This window comes from Mixophyes fleayi, chromosome 9, assembly GCF_038048845.1.
Source record: "Mixophyes fleayi isolate aMixFle1 chromosome 9, aMixFle1.hap1, whole genome shotgun sequence".
Lineage (NCBI taxonomy): Eukaryota > Metazoa > Chordata > Amphibia > Anura > Limnodynastidae > Mixophyes > Mixophyes fleayi.
The window spans coordinates 31138847-31160121 of NC_134410.1; the positions used below are offsets into that span (position 1 = coordinate 31138847).

Sequence of the window (21275 nt, forward strand, 5' to 3'; positions counted from 1 at the left end):
TAATGTCTATGCTTAAGAATGCAACAGGACATTGTTTTTCCGGTGGTTAGATATCAGCAGTAAATGTAATTATTGTTTTGATACTATAGTCTGGGGATAGAAGCTGATGTAGCTAAGACTACAGTGTAATGAAGACGTTTACAGTAGTAAAAAGTAAAGATTGTAGCAAAGTCTCAAGTCCCGTATATCATTTAAAAAAATATATCAAAATCATTAGTCTAAATACAGTAGATTTGTTGCTGTATTCTGAGTCTGTGTCTTTGGTGCAGTATTTCTTGTTTCCTTTCCCAGTTAAAACAGTACAGACATGTTGGGTACTTTCCCCAGAAAGTGTTATCCTGAAATTGCCTCGGATGTGCAAGATATCACAATATTATTTATGTAAGCAGTGAGGTACAGTATGGCTTTAACTCACTTGGCTGTCAAGGCTAGTTTTGGAATATACCCAAGCCAAAAGAGTCTTGGAAGTGCCTTAGGTTCACAGCTAGTGATATCTGAAAACTGGCATTAATATGTATTAAAATTGATTGCAGAAAACACAGTTGGACACTCTTCTCTTTGTTGCAGCTGTGTAAATGCTTCAATTTATTTGAGAGAAGGTTACAGTGTACCTGCGTTGTCAGTGGTGTGCGGGGCAGCGTTTAGTGAGGATATTTCTGCAGAGATACATGTACGACTATGGCAAAAACAGCAGCTGTTAGCAGGAGGTGGCACTTTGGTCTGGTAGTATGAAAGCTGTAGCCCCCTACAGTTTTTTTTTCAGATTGCAGTAGAAGCATGTCTCCCCTCTCTCTCTCATTTTATTCCAAATTCACAAAAGATCTGAGGACGCTGAAGTGAAGGGGAGATGAGATTCGGGTAAAGCTGTGTTTTTTTTTCTGTGTGGGATAAATGATAGTAGACTGTGCTGTTCTCAGAGGGATTACAGTCTGCACTGTATCAGAAGCAGGGAAGCTTCAGAGAACTCGCAGAGAACAAAACTGACTCCATTCAGAGCAAGGATCAAGAGACAGGTGTAATGAATGGATGAATGTTTCACTTTCTGGGTGTCTGCAGAGCAGGTAAGTCCCGTTTTCCTGGAAATTCTAAAAAGCTTTTCTCCCAGAGGCAGAGTGCACATAATCAGCTAACTGCAGCTTGATCCAGATGGTGCAGCACTCCTAGTAATTGTGTAAGGGGCATGCTGCAGGGTACTCCGTAGTATTACTTATTTAAATATCACCAGTCTCACCTGCATGCAAAAATTAATAATAATTGTTGGAACAGTTTGATATAATCCGATTTACAGCATCCATCCTTATACTCATTTGGTTCATTCTCTGTAATTTTGACCTTTCTACAAAGTTTTTCTTCTCTTTTATTAATAATTCGGTTGCGAATTCTATTTGGATATGCACCTAAATGTTGTTGTTTATAGAATTGCAGCTTCCTAGTTGTTCCAGAAAATATCATAGATAAAATATCATAGATGTTACAGGAAAATTTTATAGGATGGGTGATTTCATGAAACTAGACTCACTAGTTCAATTCTCGTGAATGGGTTGGAAGGAAGGCGTTCTTTGTTAAAGGGACGCTGGCATTATAGAGCCACATGAATAGTTCAACTCACTTTGCAGAAACATGTAGCTTCGTTACTTTGTGTTGCATTTCAATTGTTGTTTGCTTTTATGAATAGTATTATCATGTGAAGACTCGGTATGGTCAGATTCCTTTGTGTGAGAGTTTTTTAGGATCATTATAACATGCAAATCTAAATATCGATGTTTGCATAGGGTTTAGTATGGTATTGGGCTTATAGTCATATATAATGTTAGACGCTACTTGATCAGTTCTTCAGCAGTTTCACAGCACAATGTTTCACAATGTGTGATGTTACTATTGCATCAGAGCCTAACGTGTCTGATGGATACGAGCAGTATCCTCACTGACGTTATTGTTAGAGCTGCGTCGCAATGTGTAATTACGGTAACAGTCAATATACCCCGAACATGATATAGCAGGAGACAAATGGTGACAGATGATTAAGGGAAGAGAGACAAATAGCTTGGCATAAAAACGCATTGTGATATCACGGGTATGTCACTTGTATGCAAAAAGACCTGGCTTCCTATGTTTTAGTATTCAAATCACTATAGAAGATATTATCAGAATGCCAATCCACATCTTAAAGGTGATCTATGTCTCGCAGTTAACTTTGAAAGAACAACTAATGAAGTCATCTTTCTTTCTTGACCACAGTAAATAAACAGAGGGATTTCATCCATTGTTAATTAAAATGCCCTTTTATTAATGGAATGCACCTGACTTGCCAATGTCGAGCATCACACAGCAGTGTCAGTAGAGGGAGTCATACTCTTGTCTCTGTTCTTACCGCAGGTAATAGAAGTCATTCTGCGGATACTAGCATGGATTGCAGTAATCAGAACAAATAATCTCACCATTGCTTTAGAGAAACGGTTATACCCTAACAATTTTAGGCTGTTTGGCATCTGATAGGACATATTCTTCTTTCCTTTTTTTTTATTTTTTTCAAAAATAGTTAAATGAGTATCTGTATGGAGTATCACACAAAACACTTTACTGTGCAATTCATAAATTTATATCATCAAGTAAAGCATGATAATCTGAAATGCTGGTGCCAAATTTATTGGAAAAATGTCAAAATAGCATAGAAGGGAAGCTTTTTGTAGCAGGATTTTCTGGTACAGTTTTAAAGGCTATTGAATTTGAGAATGGATTTAAATGGAGAACAAAATGCATAAAAATCTACAATGAGAATATATTGTTATATATATATATATATATATATATATATATATATATATATATATATATATATATGTTGTGTGTGTGTGTGTATCTTGCATGAAATAGCCCTGCCATCCTAGAAATGGACATTAAGGGCTAGATTTACTAAACTGCGGGTTTGAAAAAGTGGAGATGTTGCCTATAGCAACCAATCAGATTCTAGCTATCATTTTGCAGAATGTACTAAATAAATGACAGAGAGAATCTGATTAGTTGCTATAGGCAACATCTCCACTTTTTCAAGTCCGCCGTTTAGTAAATCTAGCCCTAAGTCAATGAATGCAATTCATGTGTGAACACAAATGTCAGTTATGACTCCCTACGACTTGAGAGTATTACGCGCAGATGTGGCTGATACAAGTCCTGTGTTTGTCGCAAGTCCGCTTGTTTTCAGCCGTATCTTTTGCACCCAATATAGGGCAGGTGCAAATGCTGACTTACAAAGCATAGTCTTTGATTTGATTTAAAAATGACACATACGCATGCCAGTGGCTATCACAGAACAACTGTATGCAACTAAGATATACTATTAGGGGCAGATCCAATTCGGCCACGTTAGTCTAGTATCACCTTTAATATGGTAATTTTAACATGGAATTTTACTCGCGACCGCGAGAGATGCGATGAAAAATCAGCATTAAAATTACCGTACTACCGGTAATACTGCACACGTTTACCATACTAAAGTTAACAGTGCGCAGGTCGCGTTATTCCTAGAATAACGAGGCCGAATTGAATTGGTCCCTTAGAAAGCATTGTATGTATGTGCGCATTTCAATCATCTGTATTTATGTAATTATATTTGAGAATTAATATTTATATAAATGATTAACTGTTAAGAGTTGCTATTTATTTTCTATTATCAAATAAAAGTTTTAAGTGTTTCTTTTATTGTAATTATATAAAACTTACAGAATATACTAATATTGAATCCCATGCTTGCCTACTGTAAGTCTTTCCCCTTCTGGAGGGGAGGTGTATTGCAGGTGTGGAGGGGGGCGCAGTGAATCAAGTCATTTTGTCCTTGCCCCCACAACAAATTGATGTAATTGTGGCAATTTGTTGCAGGGGCTGGGCAAAATGACGAAATTTCAAATGTCACCGAGACCCCCCTCCTGCAGGATATGGGAGAATGATCAGCTCTCCCAGGAGACCTACCTGGAATTAAGGAGTCTCCATGACATTCTGGAGGAGTGGGCAAGTATGCCCAGACCTCAAATCTCTGATGGTGATTTAATGCAGACTCCAGATCTCAGATGCAATACAGTGCAGACTCAGATTTCTGCTGACAACACAATGCCTCTCTCATTAGCCCATATTTCTGCCAATCCCTACTTTACACTCCCTCCCAGGTAAACAATTAGGGCTTTTCCCATTACCCCATACTCCTCTCTCCCCCACGTCCACTCAAATCAAGTTATCCAATAGTACACCAGAGAAGTCCAAATAGAAGGCTAACAATGGGCTATCTAACCATATATCTGTAACACTTGAATAGAATTATACATCTTCAGGTGCTGTGGGGCAAATTCAATTACCAGTAAAGTTGCATAGGAGTTTCTCACAAGGGAGGTTCTGGCTTACAATCTACACCATTTTATTTTTTATTCTTTTTTTAATATAGTAAGGTCTGTGTTGATGGTCATCTTCATCAGCACCGAACTTGCACCAGTAGAATCTCCCGCAACAGATACATCTCCTAGACACCTATCTGAGGCTGCTTCCAACTCAGCATAGCATAGCTAGGCTCGCCCACTACCACCCCCATTCCGTCTCTCTAAGCGCAGTGAGGTGCAAGGGGTAGCTCTGTCCCCTTCTGTGTGCAAACTGAGACGGATCTTTGGCTACTACATATGCGCAGTAGCCAAACGTGGTTTTTGCGCTTATGAGTTGGACTTGCGTAGAACCCTACATAACTCCCACAGGGTGCATTAACCTCTCTCACATAACTGAATCTGCCCCATAAACAATAATGTGTTAAGTCCCTGTCTCCAGTATTGGTGTTCATATGGTGATGGCAAGAGCATAATGTTTATTGGAATGAGCTTCCTAAAATTGACACTGCATGTAAACTGGAGACATTATTTGAATGATGGAATAGTAAAAGGGCATGAGCAGCAGTTGCTAGATCAGTCTGCTCACTCTCTGCACATGTCGAGCTGCATTCAGTGAAACAAAAACCAGTAAAACACTGATGTAAACAGATTTTTGTGCACATATACAGCTGTGTAACAGGACTGTTTTACTTTATCTGTTCTATTTTCAGGGAGGCAGTTGTATGCATGCAGCCAATTCTATAATGTTATTAATGCTTTTGTACTGTTTCTTTAGTTGTGATTGCAGCACAGCTGTAACCACATAACTTATAAGTCATAAGACTAATGGATACAAGAACAGAGGTAGGCAGTCTGTGGTTCTCCAGCTGTTACGGTGTACTCGGCATTCTCTGACAGTCTGCTGTGGGAATACAAGGCCAATCATACCTTGCCATCCCAAAATCAACAAGCTGTCCAAGACTGTACTATTCATTGCAATTTGATGGTATTTACAACATGTCATAATACTATCGCTATCAGTTAACTGCTAAAACAAGATGGGACATTGACAATTCAACAACATATGGAGGACCACAGGCGCCCAGTTTCCAACTAATTATGCTTGCTTTCTATTGGGATTAACATGCACAACATTATTAATACCCCAGCAGGGATTTGCAAGCTTTTAAATCATGTTTATTTCACCTTATCAAATTTAGAAGGACTTCCTATGTTATATAATTTTTTGAATATATTTATTTACATGACTAGTTATCCAAAATAATATTTTACCGCTGTATGTATGTAAGATGAGAAAAAGCACAATTACATTTTGGATTAAAATTTACATCGGGATACAGAGTTCCTCTGCTACAGACTGATGCTTACAGGGTAGGGTTAACTCACTCCCAGGTCATTAACTAGGGCTGTGCGACAGGGGCGACCGCACAGGGCGCAACGCTAAAGGGGGGCACAATTTAGGAATATTTTGGGTTCATTTGGGTAAAATTGAGAGCTAGCGGGGCGGTATTTGTCTTTCTCGCCCCAGGCGCTAGAATTGTAAGTTACGGCTCTGCCCACTCCCTTGTGTTACATTTATGAAGAGTAATTTTACTCCATTGAAAAAAAATAGTGAGGCCACCGAATCTACCACCAAGAATCTTTTACAGCCACTTGTTTTGAGCTCTGACAGTTTTCCCTGCCTCATCTCCACTTTCACACGGCTACAGCTGCCAGTGGCCAATCCCATGCCGGAGAGGTGCTTCCCCTGTCTGTCTTCCACACTGTCCACTGACCCAGCAAAAAAAATCACTGGCTGCGGTGCCTGACACTGTCAGTGAGGAGCCACACAGGGAGCAGCACCAAAGAAAAGACAGAAGAGAAAGAGAAGAAGACAGCAGAAGAGAAGGTCATAGAAAGTCATTATGAAGGGAATCAGGTCGATTATGAAGGGCACAGTGTAATGATTAAGGAGGGTACAGGGTAAGTATGAAGGGGCACAGTGTAATGATAAAAGAGGGCACATGGTGATTATGAATGGACACATTGTAATGATAAAGGAGGGCAAAGAGTGATTATGAAGGGGCACGGAGATTATGAAGGGGCACAGTGTAATGATAGCGGAGGGCACATGGTGATTATGAAGCAGCATAGTGCAATGATAAAGGAGCGCACAGTATGATTATGAAGGGGCACAGTGTAATGATAAAGGAGGGCAAAGAGTGATCATGAAGGGGCACATGGTGATTATGAAGGGGCACAGTGTAATGATGAAGGAGGGTACAGGTTGATTATGTATGGACACAGTGTAATGATAAAGGAGGGCAGAGAGTAATCATGAAGGGGCACAGGGTGATTATGAAGGGGCACAGTGTAATGAGGAATGAGGACACATGGTGATTATGAATGGACTCAGTGTAATGATAAAGGAGGGCAAAGAGTAATTATGAAGGGCCACAGGGAGATTATGAAGTGGCACAATGCAATGATAAAACAGGGCACATGGTGATTATGAAGCAGCACAGTGTAATGATAAAGGATGGCACAGTGTGATTATAAAGGTGCACAGTGTAATGATGAAGGGGCAGTGGGCACAGTGTCATGGTGATAGGGCAAAAGCATGAGGGAGTCATGTGGATAATTTTGCGAAATAAAAAAAATGCAGAATAACACTAGAAATATAAAGGTAAAGGGATGCTTAATTTGTGGAAAGAAATTGATTATAACTGCGTATAGTGATCAGGGAATTTTTGGTATGACATTGTTTACACTTTATCTGATATCAGACTTGGAGGGGGGTATTCAATTGACGGCGGGATCGCCGAAAATCCCGCACCCAAAAAATATTACCGTTATTACAGTAATCCTGCGCGTAAAAACCATTAATACGGTAATTTACTCGCTGGATTACAGCTCGCAGCTCAGGGAGCTGCGAGCTGAAATCCAGCAAGATATTACCGTATTAACGGTAATATTTTTAGAGCGCGGGATTTTCGGCGGTCCCGCCGTCAATTGAATATGCCCCTTAGGGGGGGTATTCAATTGACGCCGGGATCGCCGAAAATCCCGCGCTGAAAGAATATTACCGTTAATACGGTAATTACTCGCTGGATTTCAGCTAAAATCCAGCGAGTAAATTACCGTATTAACGGTATTTATGCGCATGATTACCGTATTAATGGTAATATTGTTTGAGCGCGGGATTTTCGGCGATCCCGCCGTCAATTGAATACCCCCCTTAGAGTTAATACAGCTTACTTTGTTGAAGATTGTTTGCAGTGTGTTTTATGTCAAGCGATAAGTTACAAAAAAGTTTCGGCTAACAATTTCTTAGCAAAGTGCAAACAATGTTAAGTTTGCACTTTGTCCGATATAAGGCATTTAAAACTAAGAAATACTTTTGTACAACATTATTTGCACTCTGTTTTAGGTAAGGAGTTAAAAATGTAATATTTTTTGGTATAACATTGTTTGCACGACCTTTTCTAGTAGATGTTAAAAGTTAATATATGCTACGCTAAAACAATATAGTGATAGGTATTGTTTTAGAGAGGGGGCCCCAAACCAGTAGGGCCCATGAGGTCTAAATGCGGCTCTGTCTGGAGGAGCCTGACAAGCATCTCTCTGTTGCACCTCTTTCTTCCTCCATGTGAGTGGAGTAACTGTGTGGCTGGTGTGTAACAACACTCCTCAGGATCTTTTTCTGCTGAAGTACTAATTTCCAGATAAGTGAGCACTAATAGTAATTACCAGACACCCGGGCTGCCGATCACTTCTTGTTACCTGGGGAGAGACCAGAGATCTCTAAGACAACAGGGAGAATCTAAAAACTTGTCTGTGCAGCACTAGAGAAGAACAGTTTTCTGAATCATTTGGCAATACATTTGTAATAAAACCATTGCTGCTTTTGGTGAAGGATTAGCAGAGTTTATTGGACTGATGAGGCATAGAATGGAATTGGGATTTATTGCCATTACAAGAACTGAATAAATAGTTAATCACTAGCAATTCATAGAAAATGTAAAAGATAAAATAAAAATAAAATATGCTCAGTCTCAATCTTGTTTTTCAAAGAGAAACATGTTTTTTTTTGCCAGAGGTAAGGCTGTTTTACATTTTGCCCTATCTATCAATGGGTCAATGCTGGTGATAGCTTCCCTATGAAAAGCAATGGGGAAGCCTATTTAACAAAATTTGTGGTGGTTGGGTTGTTCTGTTTTCGCCATCTCAGGATTGTGATAGCATAAGAAAATCAATAAAAAAATTACTTTATTACTTTAAGAATTTTTTTTTTCAATTGCTAATACTTTTATAACTATTTTTTTAAAATATCTTTTATCTATTTTTAAACATTGTGATTTGTCACTTAATAGTCTGGGCTTTCAGTTCCACTGCGCACTAACCGAGTAACCAGGCACGTGCACGCCCCTAGAGCTCGAAGAAGCTAAGCCTTACCGCTCGCGGACAAAATTTCCGATGCAGCTGAGTATTGGGGCGACTACAGATCGAATTTGGAAAACCCCCTCTAGAAATCCTGCTTCTGTTCTTGCCTCTGCTCATTTTATCTCACTTGCTGTATTGCCTCCTCCTCCCAAATTGTTGTACCAGAAAATAAGACAATCTGAACATTCAACAACCCAAGAGAGTAGAGAAGGAGGGGGATACTTGGTGGTGTGGACTAAAATAAGAGAAAATTGACAGCAGACAGAGACATCGGGCAGTTAGAAGTCCCCAACCCCCAAAAGAGTAAAAAATAAATATCAAGTAGCGCGCCCACGTTTCCCACTTGGAACACTGGGTAATAGCTCAACTGCCCCACCCTTCCCTGGAAGCAAGTGTAGCCCTGCCTTTTTCAGTCACTTATGCAGAGACTAAGCACATCAAAAGATCATTTTTCTTTTCCCATAATCAAGATGCAAATCTCCCTGAACAAGGCTCAATCAGAGATATTTAGGAAAATTGTTCTATGGGTTACCGTGTAGAAAGGAGGCATTGTCCATGGCAACCAATCAGATTCTGCCTTTTTCAAATATAATTTAGAAAAAGAAAGAAAATGCCTGATTGGTTGAGTTGGGCAATAATGCCTTTTATACATAGTTACCTGTGGAACAGTTTTCATAAATGTCCCACTATGTGTTTTAGTGGTGTACTTGCCTACTTTTTATACAGTTATTTGATTGATTTGAGCACTGAATATCCTCTGGTATGCTGACATTTGGAAATGTGATAACTCTGTATTCTAGACCAAAAGGCAAAATATGAGACCTTTAGAGCGCTCCACTGGGGTTGCTGCTAGCATTATTCTTGATGTAACCTCACACCAATAGGTCAGTAAAATAGGAACAAGAGTGGATAACAAGAAATATTCAGGCGCATACACATATAAAAATATACAGTGTGATAATACTTCTATATTAGCAGTGCATAGGACACTGCTTCCAAGTTCCACCAGAGGGGTCCGTAACATGTAAAAAATATAAAAAATATACAAATAATAGTGTAATACTTTATAGAATGTAATTATGTCTATAATCTTATATAACACAAGAAAAGTAATCCAATTCAATGTTCACAGTGTAGATCCCTTTTGTAGGAAAACTTACAGAACACCAACATGTGAATGTGCCCTTATAAAAATCAGACCAATGCTACACCTTCCAGCACAGTGTTTCCGCTTTAGGCATTATGCTTACTCTGTGAAGTCTTGAATTCTGCATATAAAGAGGTTCTTTATGATCTTCATTAAAATGATATCATGAAAACGAATATCCTCGTAAATTGGCAGCAAACCAAAAAACATAAAGATAAACCATCTAGTGTAATACATTCAATATAAAAAAATAAATCCTTAATTTAGATTTCACTAGACATTAACTTTTCAAAATTAAATGAGAGATGCAGGTACTCCTACCAGTTAGGAATAGATGATAGCCATATCACAACAGATGGTAATACAGTTCTGGGAAAAAGATGATAGCCCACAGCCTTCCTAGATATAAATTTCCTGGGTAGGTCTATCTGCAGTTCTTCACTTGCACTTTTCCAACGTGTTTCGGCCCAATTTGTGGGTCTTTGTCAAGGTCAAAGACTTATCACACTGTATATTTTTATAAGTCTATGTGAAACGGGTAGCGCCGAAATAACTCTATGTTCTAGCAGCTCTCACAAAAATAACAGTTCAATGAGCTAGTGTCGTTGTATAGTTTACAGGTGTCTATAATAATCTTTTACAGAATGTCTTCCTCATTAATAAAATACAGTAAATGAAACCTGTCACCAAACTATCAACATTTTTAATTGATAATTGTACCTCCTATTCTAGCTTTTGTTCTGTAAGTGTGTACTTTTCTTAGTATGCTTTTTATACGTCTCCTCCATCACCTTTGGCAGAGAATGAGGGGAAGGCAATGTTCCAATGTATGCTTACAAACATGCAGGCTCACCAGGAAACTAATGTGAAGTAGCTAATCAAATTACACAGACCACTAATCATACTTGCCTACTCTCCAAATTTCAGGAGCCACTCACCTGAATCCTGCTTCTTTTTCTTGTGAAATGGGCAGGGGCTTGTTGCTTTACTGCAAATTGCAGCATCATGGCCCAGTCCCTTTACATCAGGGGTGGGCAAACCTGTCCTCAAGGGCCATATCCAGTTCATGTTTTTAGGATTTCTGTCTGTAGAAACAGGTGGGATAATTACTGACCCAGCCAAATAGATTAACTCAGCTGTACATGATTAAAGAAATCCTAAAAACATGAACTGGATATGGCCCTTGAGGACAGGTTTGCCCACCCCTGCTTTACACAATAGTGCAAATCAAGGAATTGCACGTGGAGATCGAGGTCATGATGACTCAAAATGCATCGCCAAGCAGTAACTCATCTGTGTGACTTGTACCCTGGACCTCCCATCTGTGGGTTTTGAAAACGGTTATTACCTGTGTCAAACAAGTTCCTCCCAACACACTTTGTACCCCAGTATGGGACTATGTCAAGGGAGTTAACACAGACAGTTAACTCTGAATGAGTGTTACGTTTTGCCTCTATCGGCAAAGCGCAATACTCGGCATTCACTTCCTGCAGCCAGCAAAGGGAGAAGAGAATGTGGGCATCAGAGGATGGCTGCAAGGAAGCTAAATCCTGGTGAATGCTGAATTAACTTCCAGATTCAGATGCAGACTATGGAGTTCTAAAAGAAATCTGTACAAAGTTTGAAGAAATAGGGCACCATATGATCCATATATCCCCAATGGGAGGACTCTTTAGTGGGACAGCCACAATCCAAGATATTGAGAGTGAGCTATGGTAGTTATATCATCCCACTGGTAGCCAAGTTTTGAGCTAGACTCAAAGTTACTATTATAAGGATTGGATAAAGTTACTATTATACGGATTGGATAGTGGACCCTGTACATTTGAATATTGTTGTCCACAGTTTGACTGAGGTGATCTAGAAGACTCTCCCAACAGTCAAATTGTTATTACAGTGGCTGACATTGAGTAACTATTATAGTCATTAGGTGATCTGGTTAACTGTTAGCCCATATTCACATGTGGAGCACCACAGAACATGTTAGTTCTTAGCCAACTGTTTTCAAGATTATGGCATTTCACTAATCATATTTAATCATTCTGCCTTGTTTTAATAATTTTTGTGCTGAGTTATGTATCATTTAGATTGGAATGATATTGTTGTATGTTAGAAAATATATTGGAGCCACCACAATCAAGATACACAGTTCACACCGAGAAACCCACTGTTTCAGAATCAAGAGCATTACATTTAAACAGAATTGAGTATATCAAGAGATCTTTTCTCTTGTATGCTGATATAAAAATTATTGCAGTGGAAATATGGTTTGCAGTAAAACTCATATATGGAATACAGTAAAACTCATAACCCAGTTACTCTCTAATGTAATGTCATATAGCATCACAGCCAATAATGTTTGGCTTATGCTATCATTATTAGTTGCATACTTTATTTGTGTATTACCTCATCTATTTGTTACTTGCTTGTCTATCCGGCGCTACGGAAACTGTGGCGCCTTACAAATAAATAAATAAATAATAATAATAATAATATAGCACCAATATATTACGCAGCACCTTACAGAGAATACGGGAGAATATAAGAAGTGCGAAATGGATACTCTCTGAAGTATAAGATAAACAATACCACCATGCAGCAATATAAACATATAAAAAATATATTGATTTCTTAAATAAAAACACAAAAAACATATAAAACAAAATAATTGTATCATAAAACAAAAAATAAATTACAATTCACTCCATATAAAGTAATGGTCACAGTATTAAATTAAAAAACACCTATAGTGCATTTATATTAAAGAAGAATTAGAATATATATAGTCCTGGATTCTACAAAGATTAGGCAAAAATCAGGGGATCCTTCCACAGAGATTTCTCAAAACCATAATCGCTTAAATATCATCTTGATTCAAATGTCATCTGGGAAATAGAGTTTGCAATCAGACCAGTTGGCTCAAATGGTTATACCAGCAGTTATCGACTTTCCCCGCTAGAGCCATGACTCGGGTCTTTCTTCCACAAAGATGCTCTCTATTACGCTCTTTTAGATCTGGTTTACTCAAAGTCAGCGCCAGGCTGATTCCTATTCCTGTTTGGATTATGCTTGAAAAAACTTTTTCTTTACAGAGAATGTTTAATCAACCGTATTAACCCTGCCCTAATGGAGCTTACAGGCTACATTTTTTACCACACAAACACACACTGGAGTCAATGGGACTGAGTCATTAAGGAGAGCAAAGCATTAAAAAGGAGTAATTTTGCACCTGGGAAAAACCATGTAGCTTTGGAGGGGGAGGTCAATTTAAAATGTGGGGATAGATTTATAGTTGGGATAGGGCATGTCCTAGATCAAATTTCAGTGTAAAAATAAAGCTAGCAAGTATTTGTGTTTTATATGAAAAACTCAGCCAGTATTTAACTTATGTGCCAAATAATAATCTAATTTGCACCCCTTGCATTGTAACATGGTTTGTCCCGGAGAACATTTACTCCTTTTTTTTGCCTTTTTTTTCCTTAATGACTCAGGCCCAATATCAACAGAAGCTAATTTATTAACCTACCAGTATGTTTTTGAACTCTGGGAGGAAAGAATAGAAAGAACATACAAATTCCACACAGGCAGTGTCCTGGTTGAAATTGATATCTTGGTCCCAATGCTTCGAGGCAGCATTGCTAACCACTGTGTAGCCATTCTACTTTTCAACAACCTTTAGACTTTCATAAAAGATGTTCTTATAGAAAAAAGTTCCCTTTAAACATGTTATTATGTAATTTCCAAAGATCACGGGAAAATATCAAATATTCCTTTATTTGTTTGGTACAACAGACTATGTAAATGTTGTAGCTTTTTTTTTTTTTATAGGATTATAATTAAAATAAATCTGATCAATTTCACACATCAACCTTTGTATGCAGATGCTTCTGGCTGTGTAATTAGAGATCATAAACTGTTGAGCAACCCAAGACCAGGCATGATAAATGTGATGGCAGCTCTCCAGATATCATGCCACCATTGTTTAGAAGATACAGATTATATTTAATCAGAGCACTTATGTTACATTTGCCATGAATCATAATGAGGCTCTTTTTAACTGCGGGATTCCGCACAGATCCATTCGTCAATAGAAGACTTACATATAGCGCTGCTATTAAGGTGAATTAGAAGCCTGGCTTATTTCATGAATATTTTAACATTTGCCAATTCACACTGATTAATTCGCATTTGTAAAGCATGGGCTCAACTCAGTGACAATAAGCCTTAAAAAGTACTATCATTTCAGCACTTTACAATGATGAGATGTCAACTTGCCTGAATTTTTTTGCAATGTTGACTAAAATGACAAACACAAATGTAAATCTGTCTTTACGGAAAAATAAATGCAGCCTTATTTGATATTTAAAATGTTGAATAGTGTTTTTTTTATCCAGCTATTATGTAATATATTTGGTCACAGTGTTTTCTATATATAGGGCCTGATTCATTAAGGAAAGTAAGGCACAAAAATGAGTACGATTTCTCCTGGGCAAAACCATGTTACAATGCAAGGGGTGCAAATTAGTTAATTATTTTGCACATAAGATACATACTGGCTGTTTTTTCATGTAGCACAAAGATATTTGACAGCTTTATTTTTACACTGAAATCTAAGTTGATCTAGGACATGCACTACCCCAATTATAAATCTGTCCTCACATTTTAAATTTACCTCCCCCTCCAATGCAACATGGTTTTGCCAAGGTGAAAAGTTACTTCTTTTTTTGCTTTACTTTTCTTAATGAATCAGGCCCATAAAGTATTACTCTAAAATAAAATTAAATTTATACAAACTGATGATCGCTTCTATAATGCTGCATCTAACTTAGACACCATATCATGTTGAGCTAACCCCTCCAGTTCCATTGTGTTGCAGTGGTACTAGAGAAGACGTATAGGTGGGTGACACCAAGAGACAGACGCATCACTGTTCTGTCCATCCTAACAGTAGTTTTGCTTTTGTACTTCTGTGCTGTCATGACGATATTGGTCGATGGCACTTTCATGTCTATCATACTTGCATGCAAATGATAAAGTTTTGTCATTTTAAAAATATTGCAGACTTACCCACTTTTTGGGAGACTCCCTAATTCCGGGTAGGTCTCCCAGGCTCCAGGAAGAGAGGCCAAATTCCCACATCCTGCCCACTTCACTAGAAAGCCTCCATGGTGCAATTTGCGTTGAGTTGTGTGATTTTGGCCCTGCCCCCTGTGGCAGTTACTGGAACTCTGCGGCATCATGTGATTAGATGCAAAGACAGAGTCCTCTGTATACCTCTTTTACTAAACATATTAAGAAAAGCAGAGGGATATAAAAAGGGATGGATGGGTGTTAATAAAGAGAAACTGTGGGGGATCATGAAGGAGTTGGGGGTGGGGATGATTAACAGGGGTAGAGGGTTGATGGAGGGAGATGGTGGGGGATAATAAAGGTGGTATTGTGGGATGATTAACTGGGCTTGGTGTGAATTATTTATAACACTACCCAGTAAACAATCAAATTATTCTAAATAAACAATTCTATATAATGTATATTTTACATTATATTAAACAATTTTAATACTCTCACCGTAAGTCTAATAATAATGATTTACCCCTACCTCTATATGTATAATTACATATAGCTTATTTCTAGTCAAACAAAAAAAAACCACTACAAACACAATTAGGGACCCTAGGCCATTTGCAGTCCACAATCTGTCTGTTTCATTTTTAACTCATGGTAGTTCTCTATGTACACCTGTTTTTAATGTTGGTATCTATCTTCTCACTTAATATATTTCTATTACACTCTTTTATTAGATTATCTTCTTTTAATCTCTTTTCTTCAATTATATTGTTACGTTAAATGTCTCCTGTCTCACCCCTCCTATCTCTTCTGCTGTCCTTAAATTTTTCCCTAGCTTGAGTCTCCTTGTTACTATTATTATGGTTTATTTACATAGCACCAATCATATTAAGCAGCACTGTACAGAGAATATGTAGTCATTCACATCAGTCCCTGTCTCATTGGAATTTACAGTCTAAATACCCTACTGCACACAAACACACAGACTAGGGTCCATGTTTTACGACTGTGGGCAAAGTCTGGATCATCTGGAGGAAACCCACCCAAGCACAGTAAAAACATACAAACTCCACTTTCCATTTCCCTGTCTCCTCTTCTGTTCCACCTCCTATGTGCTTGCTCTGTCAGTTCAAGCTTTCTTTTTCTGTCCCCCCATTTTGTGATTTGCTACTAACCCTCATCTGGTTGTCATTTCTAACTTTCTCTGTTCCCCTCACTGTTTTCCCTCTATTCACTTCTTTGCTTTACCTCTGGTCCTCATTAATATGCTTTAAGCTCTCTGTTGTACTCACTCTTCTCCTATCTCTCTCCCTCCCCCCTGCCTCTATCTTTCTGAGCTCGGCTCTGTTCTAGCATATGCTCTCATTTCCTTATACAGACTCCCACTCACCAGATCAGCATTGGAAACAGCTCATCTTGCCTTGAAGACCATATGTCTCAATCTTTTGATTTACTTTTGTAGAGGGCCATTTGGGGACTTAGTCCTGATCACATAAGGTGAGCATGTGCGGTCTGTCCTATCTATCTATCTATCTATCTATCTATCGCTCCAGCACCCGGTTGAACTTCTATTTTACTTTTGTAGGGCACTACAATTGTATGTAGTTGCAGGGTCGGACTGGCCCGCCAGAGGACCAGGCTATCCCCTGATCGCTCCCCTCTTCATTGGTGGGGGAGCAGGAAACATTTTAAAAAGTAAATAAATAAATATATATATTCATGTGACTGCGGTGCAGGCGCCCCTCCTCTCTGCTCCGTTCACACTAAATGTCCGGTGTGACATCATTACGCCCGACGTTCAGTGAGGAGGCCTGCAGAGAGGCGTCTGCAAAAAGATAGAAGATGGAAGAGAGAAGAGAAGAACGAAGCCGATAGAAAAGGTAAGTGAAGGAACAGAAGCAAGGGGGAGCACAGACAGCATGAAGGGGGAGCACAGACAGCATGGCAGAGTGAAGGGGGAGTAAAGGCAGCATGACAGAGAGTGAAAGTGGAGCACAGACAGCATGGCAGAGAGTGAAAGTGGAGCACAGACAGCATGGCAGAGAGTGAAAGTGGAGCACAGACAGCATGGCATAGAGTGAAAAGGGGCAAAAGACAGTATGGCAGAGTGTGAAGGGGGAGCACAGACAGCATGGCAGAGTGTGAAGGGGGAGCACAGACAGCATGGCAGAGTGTGAAGGGGGAGCACAGACAGCATGGCAGAGTGTGAAGGGGGGCCAAAGCAGCATGGCACAGGGTGATGAAGGCGGGCCTGGAGAAGAGGGGAGCAAAAGCAGCATGGCACAGGATGATGAAGGGAGGCCAGGAGAAGGGGGGAGCAAAACCAGCATGGCACAGGGTGAAGGGGGGCCAAAGCAGCATGGCAGAGTGTGAAGGGGGGCAAAAGCAGCATGGCAGAGTGTGAAGGGGGGCCAAAGCAGCATGGCACAGGGTGATGAAGGCGGGCCTGGAGAAGAGGGGAGCAAAAGCAGCATGGCACAGGATGATGAAGGGGGGCAAGGAGAAGGGGGGCAAAAGCAGCATGGAGAGCGCAGTGTGATTATATGGAGGCATAGCATGGTGATTAAGGGGCATAGTAATGTGTGTGTGATGGCACAGCGGGATTGTGGCAATGTAATGAATGTGTGGTAGGTGGTGGCTAAATAATGGGTGCTATTTTGTTTGTAGGGTGAAGATGGAGCAATTTAATTTTATAGTGAGGATTATTAATTTATGATGGGCTGGTTTGGGGGCTATTCATTGAATGTGGGGCTGAGTTTGAGGAGCATGAGGTCTATTTATTAAATGTGAATATGAATTATTTAGTAGCAGTGATGTTTGTGGGAAAGGTATATTTATTATACGTAAATGCGATTAATTTATTGCAGGGGCTGTCTGGAGGGAGGGAAATACGTTTATTAAATGCGAATACTATTACTTTAATGTTGGGGCTGGAGGAAGGTCTAAGTATTAATTGTGGGTCTTATTGATTTAACACCGGGGCTGGTTGGAAATTTCAAAATGTACCCATTATTTTTTCCAAATCGGGCCCCCAACATTCCAGGATCCAGACAAGCCGCACCTTAAGAAACCAGCAGCAACAGGTGTTAAAAGTAACAAGAAACAGGTAGGACAGTCTGTCAAATGTTCTGAGTCTAGTGCAGGCTTGGCTAACCTGTGGCACTCCAGGTGTTGTGAAATTACAAGTCCCAGCATACCCTTCCAGCAATAAGCTGCTATATATTGGTAAAACATGCTGGGGCTTGTAGTTTCACAACACCTGGAGTGCCACAGGTTAGCCAAGCCTGGTCTAGTGGGACAACCCCGATTTTTGGTGACTTTTCTGCCCAATCTAAAGGGCAGGTCAAGACTGTGTACTCTTTATACACACACTGCATTCTTTATATACTACACTATGGTGCTAGCTGTCCTTTGTGGGCTGACTACTCCCCCTCTAGTGTCTGGTCTCGCCTCTATGATGGCTGGTCCCGCCTCCTCTGGTGGGCCCCTAGCATTGCAGTCCCCCTGTGGGCCCTTCATGCCCCAGTCCTACACTGTGTAGTTGTATATAGTACCTACTATATCAACATCCATGTTAGATATTTATTTTAAACTGACTGCTTTTCCAATAAAGCCTATTAACACTGCTATTTTACAGGAACAATTTCAGTATGTCTGAAAAAATAGCAGATGTTAAAAAGCCCTAAAAATGATTGTCTGCATTATTATGTGTCCTGAATTATAAAATGTGATGTGTGCCATTATGTCATAAAATCTTATTTTGATGCTCAGCCAGAAATTAAGTAATTTGGTGATTTCTTCCAAATGTTTACTGTAATATAGTACTAAAAGGAGAAAATAAATTAACAGGTTTGATACTTTAAGTATGAGGACCATTTAAATGATAAAGTAATCTATGGTGGGCACTAGACATAGCCCACCCCTCCCCCCATTTAATAACACAGACATATTTTAGCTAACACTCCATTTTCTGGCTTCCACCTACCTTTAATATTCCCTTGGGTCCACCACCCAGTTCTAGCTCTGTCTCTTTCACCATAAGTCCTTGTGAGTAAAATGGCAAACAGGCAAATGCAGGTTGGATAAAACCACAGTGTATATATAGCAGATATAACAACACTTGAGGTATGCAAGGGTCAGTAAATAATATAATGGGTGCAAGTCCACCTCTATCGCTCTGATGGATATTTATTTCATGCAGTTTACTCTAGCACAGTCCTTAGTAACTTTGAATTAGAAAACATTTTGAAACTCTGGGTACTGGAGCTGGTATTCTCCCATGATATGCTTCCATTCCTATTTCTCTCCTTTCTTTCTAACATGCTTGTAATGACATTAGTTTTCTCGTTCTCACTGGGCACCAGCACATTTGTCCCTGGCTACACTAATGAATGCAATCTTGCTACTCAGATGTGTTTCTTGGTGCTTACACCTATGCTCACACAACTCAATACCCTGACAGGTGATGTCAGCATCATTTAATCTCTCTCTAGCTCAGTACTTGACTCTTCCATAGCTCCTCCTCCATATCTCCTCCTCCATAGCTCCTCCTTTCACACTGCAGGCAACTTTCAGAAATACTAGCCAACTAGCCAAGTTACCCAAACACTGTCATTATTGGAGGACTAATAACGCAGACTTGTTCAGGGAAGCCACCTGAAAGGTCAGCTCTAATTCTAAAAAAAACCCCTTTTTTTATACACTCTAAAACATTTCCTTCTAATGGCTCCTGGGTGTCACACTTGCTCACACATCACAGTGTTACTCTCTAGCATTCAAGGAGCAGTTACGTCTTTATGTTCAGTAATAATCATAGCCATATCTTGTCATGTTATGCAAAACTTTTATGTAAAGATGTGTTTCTATGTTCAGTGTCCACCTCTCCTCTTTCAGTCATCTGGTTGAGCTGGATACTCATGCTAGCCACAACTGGGCCAGTTGTGATGCTTGGCTTGAATGCCAAGCAACAGAATAATCTTCCACTTCGCACACACACGGGTGGTCCAGTTGGACAGATCCAGCCATTTGGTGATCACGCTGAGCAGCTGCGTCACATGGGAGCCAGCCGACCTTGCACACAGGTCAACATCAGTTATCCTATTATTGTGTTTTCCAATCAATGACCCAAAAATAACTGTTCTCAGGCATGTTGATAATTTTTTGGCCACAAACAGGACTATTTAAGTCCAATTCACTGATGCCAGTGTTGTTATGGGTGTATGTGTTGTCATCTTTAGTCATACATGAAAATTTATATTTATAACAACACATAGGCTTGCAATGAGGTTCTTTCGATTCTGGGGCACTTCTGAAAAAAGAAATGTAACTACTTAAGAAGATATATATAATCTATTATTTTATATTCCATTTTCTAATGTAATATATCATATCAGATACTGCCATGCTTGAATCAAAGAAGAGACTCTGCAGGTAGCTCTCCTCCCCCACCATAATTAAAAAAAACAGGTTTTGGCCTTTGAGGCAGGCTACATGCTGTGAGCACTTACTGTGGCAGGTTAACTCCACCCAGAAGAAAGGTTTTGATATCAAGTAATATGAGGCAGAAAAGGTCTTTTTCTTCCCTGCCTTCACCCTGATAGGACACATATAAACAAAGCTTCTACCTGAACTGTTGGAAACTGTAAGTTGAATGGAATGGAGGTTTGTGCATATGGGAAGTGGCCTGGAAGGCAATTATATTAGAGGCTGGCTAGTACGAAAATGGATTATAATGGAGTTTGAATGGATTGAATGGGAAATGTGTAACTGCAAGTCTTGTAATAATGTTGCAATGCTGTGGATAGAGTTAGTAAGACAATGTGATGCTGTAGATTTGATAATGGAGAATGTGTAGGAATGTGTAATACGTGACTGTGGGCAATATGTTACCATACACATTCCTAACAATGTAACACAAAACTACGTAAGTTTGCAATGCTTGCTTGTCAGGTTTTGTTTATGTTGTAATTTTGATGGAGATTTAAGATTAATGTGTGACTGTGTGGATTGAAGTTTCACAGATAGGAATTGTATACATTTCAGATGGCACTGTGGTTCAGCAGTGTGGCTGGATGTAGTGGTAAGATGGCTGACAATGTGTCATATCCTGCAGTGCTGCACAGTTGTAGGACTGAGCTGTACATTCGGTTTATGAGACACAGCAAAATAGAATTTTGGTGTTTGAATGGAATATATAGAGTTTGTGTGTCTTTTGTTTTAAAATGTGAGTCCTGGAGGTACCGGTGGTCTTGTGTGTCGTGCTGTGCTGCTGCCAC

The 21275-nt window shown here is 39.5% G+C and overlaps 1 protein-coding gene across 2 annotated transcripts in view; it reads left to right on the plus strand.

Moving 5' to 3' along the window:
- Positions 1-572: 572 nt before the first annotated feature.
- HTR2C (5-hydroxytryptamine receptor 2C) overlaps positions 573-21275 on the plus strand; it is a 451942-nt gene continuing 431239 nt past the window's right edge. For both annotated transcript variants that reach the window (XM_075187205.1, XM_075187206.1), the window contains exon 1: positions 573-1061. The gene's annotated coding sequence lies outside the window, so the exon portion shown is untranslated. The remainder of the gene's footprint in view (positions 1062-21275) is intronic.